This window comes from Oncorhynchus keta, unplaced genomic scaffold, assembly GCF_023373465.1.
Source record: "Oncorhynchus keta strain PuntledgeMale-10-30-2019 unplaced genomic scaffold, Oket_V2 Un_scaffold_3464_pilon_pilon, whole genome shotgun sequence".
Lineage (NCBI taxonomy): Eukaryota > Metazoa > Chordata > Actinopteri > Salmoniformes > Salmonidae > Oncorhynchus > Oncorhynchus keta.
This window is the reverse complement of record NW_026290918.1, coordinates 118,771-140,000: the sequence shown is the minus strand read 5'-3', so window position 1 is coordinate 140,000 and position 21,230 is coordinate 118,771. Positions and strand designations below refer to the sequence as shown.

The window sequence follows — 21,230 nt, the reverse complement described above, 5'->3', positions numbered from 1 at the left end:
TTAGCGGTGGTGGCTGCCTCAGCTCGATTGGCTCTGCTCTCTCTCTCTCTCTCTCTCTCTCTCTCTCTCTACTCTCTCTCTCTCTCTCTCTCTCTCTCTCTCTCTCTCTCTCTCTCTCTCTCTCTCTCTCTCTCTCTCTCTCTCTCTCGGTATGTCCTGACTGCTGTGCTATCTGAGCAGGATGTTCTGATCTGGCTTAGCAGCATGCTCCTCCCTCCCTTCCTTCTCCACCTCTTCCTCCTCCACCTCTTCCTCCGTCCCCTCGCATCCACCTCTCGCTGGCTCCCTCCATTAAACTCCACCCTCTCTCCCTCTATACAGTACCTCCTCTCTCTCTCCATCCTCTCTCTCTCCCTCTATACAGTACCTCCTCCCTCTCTCCCTCTATACAGTACCTCCTCCCTCTCTCCCTCTACCCTCTCTCCCTCTATATAGTACCTCCTCTCTCCCTCTCTCCTCCCTCTCTCCCTCCTCCCTCTCTCCCTCTATACAGTACCTCCTCTCTCCCTCTCTCCTCCCTGTCTTCACTGGCCACCACCCCTCTCCTCCCCTCCACCACCCCTCCCCTCCCTCCTCCCTCTCTCCCTCCTCCCCCTGGCTGTGTAGCTGGCTGGCAGGTCCTGTCCTGTCAGCCCGACCAGGCAGAGGGAGGCAGACCCAGGCAGGTAGAAGATGTCCTTGTGTGTGACATCAGAGCATGGCGGTGTTAGCGGAGCAGGAGGAGGAGGAGGAGGAGGAGGTACAGCCGGGAAGAAGCAGCGTTGTGGGCCTCCTCTACCCGACTGTTCTGGCTCCTCTGACTGCTGCTGCTGCAGTCTCTTTCAGGCTACCTCCTCTTCCTCCACCTCCTTCACCACCTCCTCCCCCACCCAGGGCCGGACACTCAGCTTCTCCGTGCTCCCTCCTCCACTCAGCCACCGCCACCCTGCCCCGCCCGTCGCCTCCTCCTTCACCTCCTCCTCACCTGGCACCCAGAGAAAACCTCTCTACCCTGGGGTTGGAGGGGTCGTCACCATCACCCATCACAGATCCCCTGCTGCGGCCCGCCGGGCCAGGACCCAGAACAACCAGAACTACCACCCTGCTCCAGGGAGACTGAGCCAGGTCAAAGAGGTAGGGCTGCTGCTCTAGTAGGGCTGTAGGTAGGTAGGTAAGGAGGGAGTACTGCTCTGGTAGGATGGTAGGTAGGTAGTACCTCTCTGGTAGGGCTGTAGGTAGGTAGTACTGCTCAGGTAGGGCTGTTGGTAGGTAGTGGTGCTCTGGTAGGACTGTAGGTAGGTAGTACTGCTCTGGTAGGATGGTAGGTAGGTAGTACCTCTCTGGTAGGGCTGTAGGTAGGTAGTACTGCTCTGGTAGGACTGTAGGTAGGTAGTACTGCTCTGGTAGGGCTGTAGGTAGGTAGTACCTCTCTGGTAGGGCTGTAGGTAGGTAGTACTGCTCTGGTAGGGCTGTAGGTAGGTAGTGGTGCTCTGGTAGGACTGTAGGTAGGTAGTACTGCTCTGGTAGGGCTGTAGGTAGGTAGTACTGCTCTGGTAGGGCTGTAGGTAGGTAGTACTGCTCTGGTAGGGCTGTAGGTAGGTAGTACTGCTCTGGTAGGACTGTAGGTAGGTAGGTAGGTAGGCAGGCAGGCAGGTGGGTAGGTAGGTAGGCAGGTGGTAGGTAGGTAGGCAGGTAGGCAGGCAGGCAGGCAGGACTGTAGGTAGGTAGGTAGTACTGCTCTGGTAGGGCTGTAGGTAGGTAGTACTGCTCTGGTAGGACTGTAGGTAGGTATGTAGTACTCCTCTGGTAGGACTGTAGGTAGGTAGTACTGCTCTGGTAGGACTGTAGGTAGGTAGGTGGTACTGCTCTGGTAGGACTGTAGGTAGGTAGGTAGGTAGGTAGGTAGGTAGGTAGGTAGGTAGGTAGGTAGGTAGTACTGCTCTGGTAGGGCTGTAGGTAGGTAGTACTGCTCTGGTAGGGCTGTAGGTAGGTAGTACTGCTCTGGTAGGACTGTAGGTAGGTAGTACTGCTCTGGTAGGGCTGTAGGTAGGTAGTACTGCTCTGGTAGGGCTGTAGGTAGGTAGTACTGCTCTGGTAGGGCTGTAGGTAGGTAGTACCTCTCTGGTAGGGCTGTAGGTAGGTAGTACTGCTATGGTAGGACTGTAGGTAGGTAGGTAGGTAGGTAGGTAGGACTGTAGGTAGGTAGGTAGTACTGCTCTGGTAGGGCTGTAGGTAGGTAGTACTGCTCTGGTAGGACTGTAGGTAGGTATGTAGTACTCCTCTGGTAGGACTGTAGGTAGGTAGTACTGCTCTGGTAGGACTGTAGGTAGGTAGGTGGTACTGCTCTGGTAGGACTGTAGGTAGGTAGGTAGGTAGGTAGGTAGGTAGGTAGGTAGGTAGGTAGGTAGGTAGGAGGACTGTAGGTAGGTAGTACTGCTCTGGTAGGACTGTAGGTAGGTAATGGTGCTCTGGTAGGGCTGTAGGTAGGTAGTACTGCTCTGGTAGGGCTGTAGGTAGGTAGGTAGGTAGGTAGGTAGGTAGGTAGTACTGCTCTGGTAGGACTGTAGGTAGGTATTACTGCTCTGGTAGGACTGTAGGTAGGTATTACTGCTCTGGTAGGACTGTAGGTAGGTAGTACTGCTCTAGTAGGGCTGTAGGTAGGTACTGGTGCTCGAGTAGGGCTGTAGGTAGGTAGTACTGCTCTGGTAGGGCTGTAGGTAGGTACTGGTGCTCGAGTAGGGCTGTAGGTAGGTAGTACTGCTCTGGTAGGGCTGTAGGTAGGTACTGGTGCTTGGGTAGGGCTGTAGGTAGGTAGTACTGCTCTGGTAGGGCTGTAGGTAGGTACTGGTGCTTGGGTAGGGCTGTAGGTAGGTAGTACTGCTCTGGTAGGGCTGTAGGTAGGTACTGGTGCTTGGGTAGGGCTGTAGGTAGGTAGTACTGCTCTGGTAGGGCTGTAGGTAGGTACTGGTGCTTGGGTAGGGCTGTAGGTAGGTAGTACTGCTCTGGTAGGGCTGTAGGTAGGTACTGGTGCTTGGGTAGGGCTGTAGGTAGGTAGTACTGCTCTGGTAGGGCTGTAGGTAGGTACTGGTGCTTGGGTAGGGCTGTAGGTAGGTAGTACTGCTCTGGTAGGGCTGTAGGTAGGTAGTACTGCTCTGGTAGGGCTGTAGGTAGGTAGTACTGCTCTGGTAGGGCTGTAGGTAGGTACTGGTGCTTGGGTAGGGCTGTAGGTAGGTAGTACTGCTCTGGTAGGGCTGTAGGTAGGTACTGGTGCTTGGGTAGGGCTGTAGGTAGGTAGTACTGCTCTGGTAGGGCTGTAGGTAGGTAGTACTGCTCTGGTAGGGCTGTAGGTAGGTAGTACTGCTCTGGTAGGGCTGTAGGTAGGTAGTACTGCTCTGGTAGGGCTGTAGGTAGGTACTGGTGCTTGGGTAGGGCTGTAGGTAGGTAGTACTGCTCTGGTAGGGCTGTAGGTAGGTAGTACTGCTCTGGTAGGGCTGTAGGTAGGTACTGGTGCTTGGGTAGGGCTGTAGGTAGGTAGTACTGCTCTGGTAGGGCTGCTGCCTGTAGGACTGGGGGTCTGGAGATCTCAGAGGAGAGGAGACTAGGCTACGTACATGTCATGGCTGATCCAACCTGTCTCTCTCTCTGACTTCCCAGCAGTCAGACAGACAGTCAGACAGACAGACAGTCAGTCAGCACATGAAAGTGTTTTCTCAGCAGATGTATTTGTTTTCTCAGTATGTAGCGTGGACATTGTTACAGCGTTGCTATAGCGTCGTTACAGCGTTGCTATAACGTCGTTACAGCGTTGCTATAGCGTCGTTACAGCGTTGCTATAGCGTCGTTACAGCGTTGCTATAGCGTCGTTACAGCGTTGCTATAGAGTCGTTACAGCGTTGCTATAGAGTCGTTACAGCGTTGCTTCAGCGTCGTTACAGAGTTGCTATAGCGTCGTTACAGCGTTGCTATAGCGTCGTTACAGAGTTGCTATAGCGTCGTTACAGCGTTGCTATAGCGTCGTTACAGAGTTGCTATAGCGTCGTTACAGCGTTGCTTTAGCGTCGTTACAGAGTTGCTATAGAGTCGTTACAGCGTTGCTATAGAGTCGTTACAGCGTTGCTATAGAGTCGTTACAGCGTTGCTATAGAGTCGTTACAGCGTTGCTATAGAGTCGTTACAGCGTTGCTATAGAGTCGTTACAGCGTTGCTATAGAGTCGTTACAGCGTTGCTATAGAGTCGTTACAGCGTTGCTATAGAGTCGTTACAGCGTTGCTATAGCGTCGTTACAGCGTTGCTATAGCGTCGTTACAGCGTTGCTATAGAGTCGTTACAGCGTTGCTATAGAGTCGTTACAGCGTTGCTATAGAGTCGTTACAGCGTTGCTATAGAGTCGTTACAGCGTTGCTATAGCGTCGTTACAGAGTTGCTATAGCGTCGTTACAGCTTTGCTATAGAGTCGTTACAGCGTTGCTATAGAGTCGTTACAGCGTTGCCATAGAGTCGTTACAGCGTTGCTATAGAGTCGTTACAGCATTGCTATAGAGTCGTTACAGCATTGCTATAGAGTCGTTACAGAGTTGCTATAGCGTCGTTACAGCTTTGCTATAGAGTCGTTACAGCGTTGCTATAGAGTCGTTACAGCGTTGCTATAGCGTCGTTACAGCGTTGCTATAGAGTCGTTACAGCATTGCTATAGAGTCGTTACAGCGTTGCTATAGAGTCGTTACAGCGTTGCTATAGAGTCGTTACAGCGTTGCTATAGCGTCGTTACAGCGTTGCTATAGAGTCGTTACAGCGTTGCTATAGAGTCGTTACAGCGTTGCTATAGAGTCGTTACAGCGTTGCTATAGAGTCGTTACAGCGTTGCTATAGAGTCGTTACAGCGTTGCTATAGCGTCGTTACAGCGTTGCTATAGAGTCGTTACAGCGTTGCTATAGAGTCGTTACAGCGTTGCTATAGAGTCGTTACAGCGTTGCTATAGAGTCGTTACAGCGTTGCTATAGAGTCGTTACAGCGTTGCTATAGAGTCGTTACAGCGTTGCTATAGCGTCGTTACAGCGTTGCTATAGAGTCGTTACAGCGTTGCTATAGAGTCGTTACAGCGTTGCTATAGAGTCGTTACAGCGTTGCTATAGAGTCGTTACAGCGTTGCTATAGAGTCGTTACAGCGTTGCTATAGAGTCGTTACAGCGTTGCTATAGCGTCGTTACAGCGTTGCTTCAGCGTCGTTACAGAGTTGCTATAGCGTCGTTACAGCGTTGCTATAGCGTCGTTACAGCGTTGCTATAGAGTCGTTACAGCATTGCTATAGAGTCGTTACAGCGTTGCTATAGAGTCGTTACAGCGTTGCTATAGAGTCGTTACAGCGTTGCTATAGCGTCGTTACAGCGTTGCTATAGAGTCGTTACAGCGTTGCTATAGAGTCGTTACAGCGTTGCTATAGAGTCGTTACAGCGTTGCTATAGAGTCGTTACAGAGTTGCTATAGAGTCGTTACAGCGTTGCTATAGAGTCGTTACAGCGTTGCTATAGAGTCGTTACAGCGTTGCCATAGCGTCGTTACAGCGTTGCTATAGAGTCGTTACAGAGTTGCTATAGAGTCGTTACAGCGTTGCTATAGAGTCGTTACAGCATTGCTATAGAGTCGTTACAGCATTGCTATAGAGTCGTTACAGCGTTGCTTCAGCGTCGTTACAGAGTTGCTATAGCGTCGTTACAGCGTTGCTATAGAGTCGTTACAGAGTTGCTATAGAGTCGTTACAGCGTTGCTATAGAGTCGTTACAGCGTTGCTATAGAGTCGTTACAGCGTTGCTATAGAGTCGTTACAGCGTTGCTATAGAGTCGTTACAGCGTTGCTATAGAGTCGTTACAGCGTTGCTATAGAGTCGTTACAGCGTTGCTATAGAGTCGTTACAGAGTTGCTATAGAGTCGTTACAGCATTGCTATAGAGTCGTTACAGCGTTGCTATAGAGTCGTTACAGAGTTGCTATAGAGTCGTTACAGCATTGCTATAGAGTCGTTACAGCATTGCTATAGAGTCGTTACAGCGTTGCTTTAGCGTCGTTACAGCGTTGCTATAGAGTCGTTACAGCGTTGCTATAGAGTCGTTACAGCGTTGCTATAGAGTCGTTACAGCGTTGCTATAGAGTCGTTACAGCGTTGCTATAGAGTCGTTACAGCGTTGCTATAGAGTCGTTACAGCGTTGCTATAGAGTCGTTACAGCGTTGCTATAGAGTCGTTACAGCGTTGCTATAGAGTCGTTACAGCGTTGCTATAGAGTCGTTACAGCGTTGCTATAGAGTCGTTACAGCGTTGCTATAGCGTCGTTACAGCGTTGCTATAGCGTCGTTACAGCGTTGCTATAGCGTCGTTACAGCGTTGCTATAGAGTCGTTACAGCGTTGCTTCAGCGTCGTTACAGAGTTGCTATAGAGTCGTTACAGCGTTGCTATAGCGTCGTTACAGAGTTGCTATAGAGTCGTTACAGCGTTGCTATAGCGTCGTTACAGAGTTGCTATAGCGTCGTTACAGCGTTGCTATAGAGTCGTTACAGCGTTGCTATAGAGTCGTTACAGCGTTGCTATAGAGTCGTTACAGCGTTGCTATAGAGTCGTTACAGCGTTGCTATAGAGTCGTTACAGCGTTGCCATAGAGTCGTTACAGAGTTGCTATAGAGTCGTTACAGCTTTGCTATAGAGTCGTTACAGCGTTGCTATAGAGTCGTTACAGAGTTGCTATAGAGTCGTTACAGCATTGCTATAGAGTCGTTACAGAGTTGCTATAGAGTCGTTACAGCATTGCTATAGAGTCGTTACAGAGTTGCTATAGAGTCGTTACAGCATTGCTATAGAGTCGTTACAGCGTTGCTATAGAGTCGTTACAGCATTGCTATAGAGTCGTTACAGAGTTGCTATAGAGTCGTTACAGCTTTGCTATAGAGTCGTTACAGCGTTGCTATAGAGTCGTTACAGAGTTGCTATAGAGTCGTTACAGCATTGCTATAGAGTCGTTACAGCATTGCTATAGAGTCGTTACAGAGTTGCTATAGAGTCGTTACAGCATTGCTATAGCGTCGTTACAGAGTTGCTATAGAGTCGTTACAGCATTGCTATAGAGTCGTTACAGCGTTGCTATAGAGTCGTCACAGCGTTGCTATAGAGTCGTTACAGCTTTGCTATAGAGTCGTCACAGCGTTGCTATAGAGTCGTCACAGCGTTGCTATAGAGTCGTTACAGCGTTGCTATAGAGTCGTCACAGCGTTGCTATAGAGTCGTTACAGCTTTGCTATAGAGTCGTTACAGAGTTGCTATAGAGTCGTTACAGCGTTGCTATAGAGTCGTTACAGCGTTGCTATAGAGTCGTTACAGCGTTGCTATAGAGTCGTTACAGCGTTGCTATAGAGTCGTTACAGCGTTGCTATAGAGTCGTTACAGCGTTGCTATAGCGTCGTTACAGCGATGCTATAGAGTCGGTACAGCGTTGCTATAGAGTTGCTTTCACTTTGTTACAAAGTCAACATGCTAATTCCATGTGTACTACCTCACCAGTCTATGTGTACTACATCACCATCACCATGGTGACACGACAGAGTAGTCTTCTCTCTCCTCCTCCTCCTCCCCTACCTCCCCCCCTCCTCCTCCTGTCCCCCTCCTTCTGTCCCCCTCCTCCTCCTGTTCCCCTCCTCCTGTCCCCCTCCTCCTGTCCCCCTCCTCCTCCCCCTCCTCTCCCTCCTCCTCCTCTCCCTCCTCCTCCTGTCCCCCTCCTTCTGTCCCCCTCCTCCTCCTGTCCCCCTCCTCCTGTCCCCCTCCTCCTCCTGTTCCCCTCCTCCTGTCCCCCTCCTCCTGTCCCCGCCCTCCTGTCCCCCTCCTCCTCCCCCCCCCTCTCCCTCCTCCTCCTGTCCCCCTCCTTCTGTCCCCCTCACCCCCCCGTCCCCTCTCCTGTCCCATTTCCCATCTGTCGAAAAATGTCGACAAGTGAAGTTATATAAACATTTCTTTGTAGAAATAGATGTTATCATATATATAAATAGATGTTATCGTATATATAAATAGATGTTATCATATATATAAATAGATGTTATCATATATATAAATAGATGTTATCATATATATAAATAGATGTTATCGTATATATAAATAGATGTTATCATATATATAAATAGATGTTATCGTATATATAAATAGATGTTATCGTATATATAAATAGATGTTATCATATATATAAATAGATGTTATCATATATATAAATAGATGTTATCATATATATAAATAGATGTTATCATATATATAAATAGATGTTATCATATATATAAATAGATGTTATCATATATATAAATAGATGTTATCGTATATATAAATAGATGTTATCATATATATAAATAGATGTTATCATATATATAAATAGATGTTATCATATATATAAATAGATGTTATCGTATATATAAATAGATGTTATCATATATATAAATAGATGTTATCGTATATATAAATAGATGTTATCATATATATAAATAGATGTTATCATATATATAAATAGATGTTATCATATATATAAATAGATGTTATCATATATATAAATAGATGTTATCATATATATAAATAGATGTTATCATATATATAAATAGATGTTATCATATATATAAATAGATGTTATCGTATATATAAATAGATGTTATCGTATATATAAATAGATGTTATCGTATATATAAATAGATGTTATCATATATATAAATAGATGTTATCGTATATATAAATAGATGTTATCATATATATAAATAGATGTTATCATATATATAAATAGATGTTATCATATATATAAATAGATGTTATCATATATATAAATAGATGTTATCGTATATATAAATAGATGTTATCATATATATAAATAGATGTTATCATATATATAAATAGATGTTATCGTATATATAAATAGATGTTATCATATATATAAATAGATGTTATCATATATATAAATAGATGTTATCATATATATAAATAGATGTTATCGTATATATAAATAGATGTTATGTCTTGAGTGTATTAGAGTGTCTGCTGCGGTGTGCCAGATGCTTCAGGCGTTTTGCTTCCATATCCTTCATAAACTGACGGATTTTGATGGGGATTTTCTTATTATGTTACTTGGATTGACATAAGGGTCAATAGCCTCTTTTTTGGGGGGCTTCCTGAGATAGGGGTGACTGCATGGCTCCGGCCTTTAAACAGCTGTGGCTCTCCTCTGGGATTAGCTGAGTTCTGTCTCCACAGAGGGGTGGGATGTGTATTGGAAAGAGGAAGTGCTGTGTCTGGTTCATAGAGGTCTCTCCTCTCCTGGGTGTTGCAGATCAACCTGGATGGGGATAGATGGTGGTCTGACCCTCAGACCCTAAAAGCTAACTCTACCCTTTTTGATGGAGGGAAATCTAGCATGACCTTTGAACTATATTACTACTTTTGGATGTAGTTTTTATTAGATTACTGAGCCAGGCGGCTGACAGACCTACAACCCTAAGCAGGGGATTTCACTTCTTCATTATCAGCAATGCATGTTTTAATCGGTTGAGCAGGGATAGTACACGAGGACATTCCCTTTCCGTAAGGAAGGACAGCACACCAGGATTTTGAGCAAGGTAAACGGATGCTATCAGTGCTTCTGGGTAATTTCTACCTGGAGCCATCTAATGACAGGCCCTGTGAAGGGGACAGAGGAACAGGAGAGGGATGTGGAGAGAGGAAGAGGAGAGGGATGTGGAGAGAGGAAGAGGATAGGGATGTGGAGAGAGGAATTGGAGAGGGATGTGTAGAGAGGAAGAGGAGAGGGATGTGGAGAGAGGAAGAGGAGAGGGATGTGGAGAGAGGAAGAGGAGAGGGATGTGGAGAGAGGAAGAGGAGAGGGATGTGGAGAGAGGAAGAGGAGAGGGATGTGGAGAGAGGAAGAGGAGAGGGATGTGGAGAGAGGAAGAGGATAGGGATGTGGAGAGAGGAATTGGAGAGGGATGTGTAGAGAGGAAGAGGAGAGGGATGTGGAGAGAGGAAGAGGAGAGGGATGTGGAGAGAGGAAGAGGAGAGGGATGTGGAGAGAGGAAGAGGAGAGGAGTGTGGAGAGAGGAAGAGGAGAGGGATGTGGAGAGAGGAAGAGGAGAGGGATGTGGAGAGAGGAAGAGGAGGGGGATGTGGAGAGAGGAAGAGGAGAGGGATGTGGAGAGAGGAAGAGTAGAGGGATGTGGAGAGAGGAAGAAGGAAGAGGGATGTGGAGAGAGGAAGAGGAGAGGGATGTGGAGAGAGGAAGAGGAGAGGGATGTGGAGAGGGGAAGAGAGGAGGGATGTGGAGAGAGGAAGAGGGGAGGGGTGTGGAGAGAGGAAGAGGAGAGGGTGTGGAGAGAGGAAGAGGAGAGGGATGTGGAGAGAGGAAGAGGAGAGGGATGTGGAGAGAGGAAGAGGAGAGGGATGTGTAGAGAGGAAGAGGGAGAGGGATAGAGGAGAGGGATGTGGAGAGAGGAAGAGGAGAGGGATGTGGAGAGAGGAAGAGGAGAGGGATGTGGAGAGAGGAAGAGGAGAGGGATGTGGAGAGAGGAAGAGGAGAGGGATGTGGAGAGAGGAAGAGGAGAGGGATGTGGAGAGAGGAAGAGGAGAGGGATGTGTAGAGAGGAAGAGGAGAGGGATGTGGAGAGAGGAAGAGGAGAGGGATGTGGAGAGAGGAAGAGGAGAGGGATGTGGAGAGAGGAAGAGGAGAGGGATGTGGAGAGAGGAAGAGGAGAGGGATGTGGAGAGAGGAAGAGGAGAGGGATGTGGAGAGAGGAAGAGGAGAGGGATGTGTAGAGAGGAAGAGGAGAGGGATGTGTAGAGAGGAAGAGGAGAGGGATGTGGAGAGAGGAAGAGGAGAGGGATGTGGAGAGAGGAAGAGGAGAGGGATGTGGAGAGAGGAAGAGGAGAGGGGTGTGGAGAGAGGAAGAGGAGAGGGATGTGTAGAGAGGAAGAGGAGAGGGATGTGGAGAGAGGAAGAGGAGAGGGATGTTGAGAGAGGAACAGGAGAGAGGGCATGATGAGCACCCCACTATACTGCACCAGAACATTACACCAGGTGATGAATATATATTACAAAATACAGAGAGAGAGGGAAAAAATAATATGTGTGTGAGAGAGAGAGAGAGAGAGAGAGAGAGAGAGAGAGAGAGAGAGAGAGAGACAGAGACAGACAGAGACAGACAGAGACAGAGAGAGACAGAGAGAGAGAGAGAGGAGAAGTAACAGGGATACAGAGAGAGGTAGGAGACTTAAGAGAGAGAGAGAGAGAGAGAGAGAGAGAGAGAGAGAGAGAGAGAGAGAGCGAGAGAGAGAGAGAGAGAGAGGAGAAGTAACAGGGATACAGAGAGAGGTAGGAGACTTAAGAGAAAGGAGAGAGAGAGAGAGAGAGAGAGAGAGAGAGAGAGAGAGAGAGAGAGAGAGAGAGAGAGAGAGAGAGAGAGAGAGGAGAAGTAACAGGGATACAGAGAGAGGTAGGAGACTTAAGAGAGAGAGAGAGAGAGAGAGAGAGAGAGAGAGAGAGAGGGAGAGAGAGAGAGAGAGAGAGAGAGAGAGAGAGAGAGAGAGAGAGAGAGAGAGAGAGAGAGAGAGAGAGAGAGACAGAGACAGAGACAGAGACAGGAGAAGTAACAGGGATACAGAGAGAGGTAGGAGACTTAAGAGAAAGGGAGAGAGAGAGAGAGAGAGAGAGAGAGAGAGAGAGAGAGAGAGAGAGAGAGAGAGTACATGGGAAAGAAAGAGTGAAGGATTTTATCTGTCGGTGGCATATCTTTAGAGTTTTCTTTTCATTGTGAAGCTGTCTATGTCTCTGTCTCTGTCTCTTTGATTCAGGTTTAAGCTGAGAACAAAGGAATCTTCATAGAGTTCAGGGAACTGTGTGTGTGTGTGTGTGTGTGTGTGTGTGTGTGTGTGTGTGTGTGTGTGTGTGTGTGTGTGTGTGTGTGTGTGTGTGTGTGTGTGTGTGTGTGTGTGTGTGTGTGTGTGTGTGTGTGTGTGTGTGTGTGTGTGTGTGTGTGTGTGTGTGTGTGTGTGTGTTTGTGTATGTTTGTGTGTCTGTGACTTGCAAGAATTAATGACTCCTCTGAAAGAATGTTGCTGGCCCCAGAGACCACAGGGCTAAGACTGATAAGAGAGAGAGATGGAGATATATATATATAGAGAGAGAGAGACAGAAAGAGAGGGATATATATATATATATAGAGAGACAGAGACAGAGAGAGAAGGGCGAGGGGGGAGAGAGCGTGATGGGGAGATGGAAATAAATGTGAGAGGAAAAGAGAGAGAGAGAAAGAGAGAGACGGGAAGATATAGAGAGAGGGACAGACATAGAGACAGACAGACAGTAAATCCCTGGAATAGGGACCAACTCTAGTAAAGCCCTAGAATAGGGACGAACCCTAGTAAAGTCCTAGAATAGGGGCCAACCCTAGTAAAGTCCTAGAATAGGGACCAACCCTAGTAAAGTCCTAGAATAGGGACCGACCCTAGTAAAGTCCTAGAATAGGGACCGACCCTAGTAAAGCCCTAGAATAGGGACTGACCCTAGTAATGTCCTAGAATAGGGACCAACCCTAGTAAAGCCCTAGAATAGGGACCAACGCTAGTAAGGTCCTAGAATAGGGACCGACCCTAGTAAAGCCCTAGAATAGGGACTGACCCTAGTAAAGTCCTAGAATAGGGACGAACCCTAGTAAAGTCCTAGAATAGGGACCAACCCTAGTAAAGCCCTAGAATAGGGACCAACCCTAGTAAAGTCCTAGAATAGGGACCAACCCTAGTAAAGTCCTAGAATAGGGACCAACCCTAGTAAAGCCCTAGAATAGGGACCAACCCTAGTAAAGTCCTAGAATAGGGACCAACCCTAGTAAAGCCCTAGAATAGGGACCAACCCTAGTAAAGTCCTAAAATAGGGACCAACCCTAGTAAAGCCCTAGAATAGGGACGAACCCTAGTAAAGCCCTAGAATAGGGACCGACCCTAGTAAAGCCCTAGAATAGGGACCAACCCTAGTAAAGTCCTAGAATAGGGACGAACCCTAGTAAAGCCCTAGAATAGGGACCGACCCTAGTAAAGCCCTAGAATAGGGACCGACCCTAGTAAAGCCCTAGAATAGGGACCGACCCTAGTAAAGCCCTAGAATAGGGACCAACCCTAGTAAAGCCCTAGAATAGGGACCGACCCTAGTAAAGCCCTAGAATAGGGACCAACCCTAGTAAAGCCCTAGAATAGGGACGAACCCTAGTAAAGCCCTAGAATAGGGACCGACCCTAGTAAAGCCCTAGAATAGGGACCAACCCTAGTAAAGTCCTAGAATAGGGACGAACCCTAGTAAAGCCCTAGAATAGGGACCGACCCTAGTAAAGCCCTAGAATAGGGACCGACCCTAGTAAAGCCCTAGAATAGGGACCAACCCTAGTAAAGCCCTAGAATAGGGACCAACCCTAGTAAAGCCCTAGAATAGGGACCGACCCTAGTAAAGCCCTAGAATAGGGACCAACCCTAGTAAAGCCCTAGAATAGGGACGAACCCTAGTAAAGCCCTAGAATAGGGACCGACCCTAGTAAAGCCCTAGAATAGGGACCAACCCTAGTAAAGTCCTAGAATAGGGACCAACCCTAGTAAAGTCCTAGAATAGGGACCAACCCTAGTAAAGTCCTAGAATAGGGACCAACCCTAGTAAAGTCCTAGAATAGGGACCGACCCTAGTAAAGTCCTAGAATAGGGACCGACCCTAGTAAAGCCCTAGAATAGGGACCGACCCTAGTAAAGCCCTAGAATAGGGACCGACCCTAGTAAAGCCCTAGAATAGGGACCGACCCTAGTAAAGTCCTAGAATAGGGACCAACTCTAGTAAAGCCCTAAAATAGGGACCGACCCTAGTAAAGTCCTAGAATAGGGACCGACCCTAGTAAAGCCCTAGAATAGGGACCAACTCTAGTAAAGCCCTAGAATAGGGACCAACTCTAGTAAAGCCCTAGAATAGGGACCAACTCTAGTAAAGCCCTAGAATAGGGACCAACTCTAGTAAAGCCCTAGAATAGGGACCAACTCTAGTAAAGCCCTAGAATAGGGACCAACTCTAGTAAAGCCCTAGAATAGGGACCAACTCTAGTAAAGCCCTAGAATAGGGACCAACTCTAGTAAAGCCCTAGAATAGGGACCAACTCTAGTAAAGCCCTAGAATAGGGACCAACTCTAGTAAAGCCCTAGAATAGGGACCGACCCTTGTAAAGCCCTAAAATAAGGACCGACCCTAGTAAAGCCCTAGAATAGGGACCAACTCTAGTAAAGCCCTAGAATAGGGACCAACTCTAGTAAAGCCCTAGAATAGGGACCAACTCTAGTAAAGCCCTAGAATAGGGACCAACTCTAGTAAAGCCCTAGAATAGGGACCGACCCTTGTAAAGCCCTAAAATAAGGACCGACCCTAGTAAAGCCCTAGAATAGGGACCAACTCTAGTAAAGCCCTAGAATAGGGACCAACTCTAGTAAAGCCCTAGAATAGGGACTAACTCTAGTAAAGCCCTAGAATAGGGACCAACTCTAGTAAAGCCCTAGAATAGGGACCAACTCTAGTAAAGCCCTAGAATAGGGACCAACGCTAGTAAGGTCCTAGAATAGGGACCAACCCTAGTAAAGCCCTAGAATAGGGACCAACCCTAGTAAAGTCCTAGAATAGGGACCAACCCTAGTAAAGTCCTAGAATAGGGACCAACCCTAGTAAAGTCCTAGAATAGGGACCGACCCTAGTAAAGTCCTAGAATAGGGACGAACCCTAGTAAAGTCCTAGAATAGGGACCAACCCTAGTAAAGCCCTAGAATAGGGACCAACCCTAGTAAAGTCCTAGAATAGGGACCAACCCTAGTAAAGTCCTAGAATAGGGGCCAACCCTAGTAATGTCTGAGAATAGGGGCCAACCCTAGTAAAGCCCTAGAATAGGGACCAACCCTAGTAAAGTCCTAGAATAGGGACCAACCCTAGTAAAGTCCTAGAATAGGGACCGACCCTAGTAAAGTCCTAGAATAGGGACCAACCCAAGTAAAGTCCTAGAATAGGGACCAACTCTAGTAAAGCCCTAGAATAGGGACCAACTCTAGTAAAGCCCTAGAATAGGGACCAACCCTAGTAAAGCCCTAGAATAGGGACCAACTCTAGTAAAGCCCTAGAATAGGGACCGACCCTAGTAAAGCCCTAGAATAGGGACCGACCCTAGTAAAGTCCTAGAATAGGGGCCGACCGTAGTAAAGCCCTAGAATAGGGATGAACCCTAGTAAGGCCCTAGAATAGGGACCAACCATAGTAAGGCCCTAGAATAGGGACCAACCCTAGTAAAGTCCTAGAATAGGGACCAACCCTAGTAAAGCCCTAGAATAGGGACCAACCCTAGTAAAGCCCTAGAATAGGGACCGACCCTAGTAAAGTCCTAGAATAGGGACCAACCCTAGTAAAGCCCTAGAATAGGGACCAACCCTAGTAAAGTCCTAGAATAGGGACCAACCCTAGTAAAGCCCTAGAATAGGGACCAACCCTAGTAAAGTCCTAGAATAGGGACCAACCCTAGTAAAGCCCTAGAATAGGGACCAACCCTAGTAAAGTCCTAGAATAGGGACCAACCCTAGTAAAGTCCTAGAATAGGGACCAACCCTAGTAAAGCCCTAGAATAGGGACCAACCCTAGTAAAGCCCTAGAATAGGGACCAACCCTAGTAAAGTCCTAGAATAGGGACCAACCCTAGTAAAGCCCTAGAATAGGGACCAACCCTAGTAAAGCCCTAGAATAGGGACCAACCCTAGTAAAGTCCTAGAATAGGGACCAACCCTAGTAAAGCCCTAGAATAGGGGCCGACCGTAGTAAAGCCCTAGAATAGGGATGAACCCTAGTAAGGCCCTAGAATAGGGACCAACCCTAGTAAAGCCCTAGAATAGGGACCAACCCTAGTAAAGTCCTAGAATAGGGACCAACCCTAGTAAAGCCCTAAAATAGGGACCGACCCTAGTAAAGCCCTAGAATAGGGGCCGACCCTAGTAAATCCCTAGAATAGGGACCGACCCTAGTAAAGCCCTAAAATAGGGACCGACCCGAGTAAAGCCCTAAAATAGGGACCAACCCTAGTAAAGCCCTAGAATAGGGACCGACCCTAGTAAATCCCTAGAATAGGGACCGACCCTAGTAAATCCCTAGAATAGGGACCGACCCTAGTAAAGCCCTAGAATAGGGACCGACCCTAGTAAAGCCCTAGAATAGGGACCGACCCTAGTAAAGCCCTAAAATAAGGACCGACCCTAGTAAAGCCCTAGAATAGGGACCGACCCTAGTAAAGCCCTAGAATAGGGACCGACCCTAGTAAAGCCCTAGAATAGGGACCAACTCTAGTAAAGCCCTAGAATAGGGACCAACTCTAGTAAAGCCCTAGAATAGGGACCGACCCTAGTAAAGCCCTAGAATAGGGACCAACTCTAGTAAAGTCCTAGAATAGGGACCGACCCTAGTAAAGCCCTAGAATAGGGACCAACTCTAGTAAAGCCCTAGAATAGGGACCGACCCTAGTAAAGCCCTAGAATAGGGACCAACTCTAGTAAAGCCCTAGAATAGGGACCAACTCTAGTAAAGCCCTAGAATAGAGACCGACCCTAGTAAAGCCCTAGAATAGGGACCAACTCTAGTAAAGCCCTAGAATAGGGACCGACCCTAGTAAAGCCCTAAAATAAGGACCGACCCTAGTAAAGCCCTAGAATAGGGACCGACCCTAGTAAAGCCCTAGAATAGGGACCAACTCTAGTAAAGCCCTAGAATAGGGACCGACTCTAGTAAAGCCCTAGAATAGGGACCAACCCTAGTAAAGTCCTAGAATAGGGACCGACCCTAGTAAAGCCCTAGAATAGGGACCAACTCTAGTAAAGTCCTAGAATAGGGACCAACTCTAGTAAAGCCCTAGAATAGAGACCGACCCTAGTAAAGCCCTAGAATAGGGACCAACTCTAGTAAATCCCTAGAATAGGGACCGACCCTAGTAAAGCCCTAAAATAAGGACCGACCCTAGTAAAGCCCTAGAATAGGGACCGACCCTAGTAAAGCCCTAGAATAGGGACCGACCCTAGTAGAGAGAGAGAGAGAGAAGTAACAGGGATACAGAGAGAGGTACTCTAGTAAAGCCCTAGAATAGGGACCAACTCTAGTAAAGCCCTAGAATAGGGACCAACTCTAGTAAAGCCCTAGAATAGGGACCGATCCTAGTAGAGAGAGAGAGAGAGAGAGGAGAAGTAACAGGGATACAGAGAGAGGTACTCTAGTAAAGCCCTAGAATAGGGACCAACTCTATCTCCTAGAGAGATCAAGGACCTGTGTTTTTCTCCTCCTTTGTGTTCTGTTCTTTTATTTGTGCAAAATCATGACTTTCTGTCGCTTATGAAGAACAGAGAAGTGGCATCCATTATTCATGAGGGTTGGGATATGAAACTGAAAGGTTGGGATATGAAACTGAAGGGTTGGGATATGAAACTGAAGGGTTGGGATATGAAACTGAAAGGTTGGGATATGAAACTGAAAGGTTGGGATATGAAACTGAAAGGTTGGGATATGAAACTGAAAGGTTGGAATATGAAACTGAAAGGTTGGGATATGAAACTGAAAGGTTGGGATATGAAACTGAAAGGTTGGGATATGAAACTGAAGGGTTGGGATATGAAACTGAAGGGTTGGGATATGAAACTGAAAGGTTGGGATATGAAACTGAAAGGTTGGGATATGAAACTGAAAGGTTGGGATATGAAACTGAAAGGTTGGGATATGAAACTGAAGAGTTGGAATATGAAACTGAAAAGTTGGAATATGAAACTGAAAGGTTGGGATATGAAACTGAAGAGTTGGGATATGAAACTGAAGAGTTGGAATATGAAACTGAAAGGTTGGGATATGAAACTGAAGGGTTGGAATATGAAACTGAAAGGTTGGAATATGAAACTGAAGGGTTGGGATATGAAACTGAAAGGTTGGGATATGAAACTGAAAGGTTGGGATATGAAACTGAAAGGTTGGGATATGAAACTGAAAGGTTGGGATATGACTTTGCTAGCGGCAGAAGCGATGCTAAAGTTTACCCCCCGTAGTGTGACAAACACTGGCTTGCGTCCCCAAAAACGGCACCCTATTCCCCATACAAAGTGCACAAATTTTGAGCAAAGTCAATATGAGTGCACACTTCATAGGGAATATAGGGTGCCGTTTTGGGACAGAGTCATTATAACACGTTGAGTGGCGGTCTGTTATGGGGCTGCTAGCAGAAACCTGGAGAGACTATCTGTTCACATCAGCCCTCGGTCCTGCTCCTCTTTTTTCCCCGGTAAAGTCATTATTAAGTTAGTGAGATGGGCTGATGTCACGGTCTGTGAGGGATTTGTGTGAGAGTGTGTGGCTTCTCAGCAACACCGAGGAGCTGATGGTGGACTACAGTAAACGGAGGGTTGAGCACGTCCCCTCATCCTCACCGACGGGGTTGTAGTGGAGCCCGGGGGTTGAGAGCTTCAAGTTCCTCGTTGTCCACAACACTAAGGATCTATCTTGGTACAAACACACCAACACAGTTGTGAGGAGGGCACGACAACGCCTCTTCTCCCTCAGGAGGCTGAAAAGATCCTCAAAAAGTTCTACAGTTGCACCATTGAGAGCATCTTGACTGGCTGCATCACCGCCTGGTACGGCAACTGCTTGGCATCTAACCGTAAGGTACTACAGTGGGTAGTGTGTACTGCCCAGGTCACCACTGGGTCCAAGCTTCCTGCCATCCAGGACCTCTATACCAGGCGGTGTCAGAGGAAGGCTCAAAACATTGTCATAGACTGTTCTCTCTGCTACTGCATGGCACTACACCACTGGGTCCAGTCTTCCTGCCATCCAGGACCTCTATACCAGGCGGTGTCAGAGGAAGGCAGTCATAGACTGTTCTCTCTGCTACCGCATGGCACTACACCACTGGGTCCAGTCTTCCTGCCATCCAGGACCTCTATACCAGGCGGTGTCAGAGGAAGGCAGTCATAGACTGTTCTCTCTGCTACCGCATGGCACTACACCACTGGGTCCAGTCTTCCTGCCATCCAGGACCTCTATACCAGGCGGTGTCAGAGGAAGGCAGTCATAGACTGTTCTCTCTGCTACCGCATGGCACTACACCACTGGGTTCAATCTTCCTGCCATCCAGGACCTCTATACCAGGCGGTGTCAGAGGAAGGCAGTCATAGACTGTTCTCTCTGCTACCGCATGGCACTACACCACTGGGTTCAATCTTCCTGCCATCCAGGACCTCTATACCAGGCGGTGTCAGAGGAAGGCAGTCATAGACTGTTCTCTCTGCTACCGCATGGCACTACACCACTGGGTCCAGTCTTCCTGCCATCCAGGACCTCTATACCAGGCGGTGTCAGAGGAAGGCAGTCATAGACTGTTCTCTCTGCTACCGCATGGCACTACACCACTGGGTCCAGTCTTCCTGCCATCCAGGACCTCTATACCAGGCGGTGTCAGAGGAAGGCAGTCATAGACTGTTCTCTCTGCTACCGCATGGCACTACACCACTGGGTTCAATCTTCCTGCCATCCAGGACCTCTATACCAGGCGGTGTCAGAGGAAGGCAGTCATAGACTGTTCTCTCTGCTACCGCATGGCACTATACCACTGGGTTCAATCTTCCTGCCATCCAGGACCTCTATACCAGGCGGTGTCAGAGGAAGGCAGTCATAGACTGTTCTCTCTGCTACCGCATGGCACTACACCACTGGGTCCAGTCTTCCTGCCATCCAGGACCTCTATACCAGGCGGTGTCAGAGGAAGGCAGTCATAGACTGTTCTCTCTGCTACCGCATGGCACTATACCACTGGGTCCAGTCTTCCTGCCATCCAGGACCTCTATACCAGGCGGTGTCAGAGGAAGGCAGTCCTAGACGGCATGGCATTGTTACCGGTGCACTGAGACTGTTCGTCTACACCTGTTGTTTACGAAGCATGTGATGAATAACAATGTATTTGCGTGTGTGTGTGTGTGTGTGTGTTTGTCTGTGTAAGAGGTGTGTGTGTGTGTTTGTGTGTGTGTGTGTGCTTGTCTGTGGAAGAGGTGTGTGTGTGCTTGTCTCTGTAAATGGTGTGTGTGTGTGTGTGTGTGTGTGTGTGTGTGTGTGTGTGTGTGTGTGTGTGTGTGTGTGTGTGTGTGTGTGTGTGTGTGTGTGTGTGTGTGTGTGTGTGTGTGTGTGTGTGTGTGTGTGTGAGGTGTGAATGAGGAATGGATGTTCCATTTTGTGAAGAACATGTGAGTGGTGTGTGTGTGAGAGGTGTGTGTTGGGAGGGTGTGTGTGTGTGTGTGTGTGTGTTTAATTGAGTTCACTCTCATGCTACCTCCACTCTCCTTATCTCCCTGCCGATGAGTCACAGACAGTGAGCACTCACAAGAGTATAGCTTATTTGTGTTGTGTGTGTGTGTGTGTGTGTGTGTGTGTGTGAGAGAGAGAGAGAGAGAGAGAGAGAGAGAGAGAGAGAGAGAGAGAGAGAGAGAGAGAGAGAGAGAGAGAGAGAGAGAGAGAGAGAGAGAGAGAGAGAGAGAGAGAGAGAGAGAGAGAGAGACAGAGAGAGAGAGAGCATAATCCTGTCCTTCTCCCAGCCCACCTAGCTGTCAGAGGTACCAGATGTAATTATGTTCGTGACAGAGACAGACTGAACCAGACAGATAGCATATGGCTCAGGGTAGGTGGCTGAGAGACAGACTGAACCAGACAGGGTAGGTAGGTGGCTGAGAGACAGACTGAACCAGACAGGGTAGGTGGCTGAGAGACAGACTGAACCAGACAGGGTAGGTGGCTGAGAGACAGACTGAACCAGACAGATAGCATATGGCTCAGGGTAGGTGGCTGAGAGACAGACTGAACCAGACAGGGTAGGTAGGTGGCTGAGAGACAGACTGAACCAGACAGGTGGCTGAGAGACAGACTGAACCAGACAGTTAGCATACATCTCAGGGTAGGTGGCTGAGAGACAGACTGAACCAGACAGGGTAGGTGGCTGAGAGACAGACTGAACCAGACAGGTGGCTGAGAGACAGACTGAACCAGACAGTTAGCATACATCTCAGGGTCGGTGGCTGAGAGACAGACTGAACCAGACAGATAGCATATGGCTCAGGGTAGGTGGCTGAGAGACAGACCGAACCAGACAGATAGCATATGGCTCAGGGTAGGTGGCTGAGAGACAG

At 47.9% G+C, this 21,230-nt stretch overlaps 1 protein-coding gene and 1 long non-coding RNA gene across 2 annotated transcripts in view; both read left to right on the top strand.

Moving 5' to 3' along the window:
* The window catches only part of osbpl10b (oxysterol binding protein-like 10b), a 130,764-nt gene that overhangs the window by 23,481 nt on the left and 86,053 nt on the right, over nt 1–21,230 (top strand). The window lies entirely within an intron of this gene.
* Nucleotides 17,498–19,985, top strand: LOC127928682 (uncharacterized). The gene is made up of 3 exons (XR_008131785.1): nt 17,498–17,608; nt 17,903–17,944; nt 17,987–19,985. It is a non-coding gene; the product is annotated as an uncharacterized LOC127928682 (long non-coding RNA).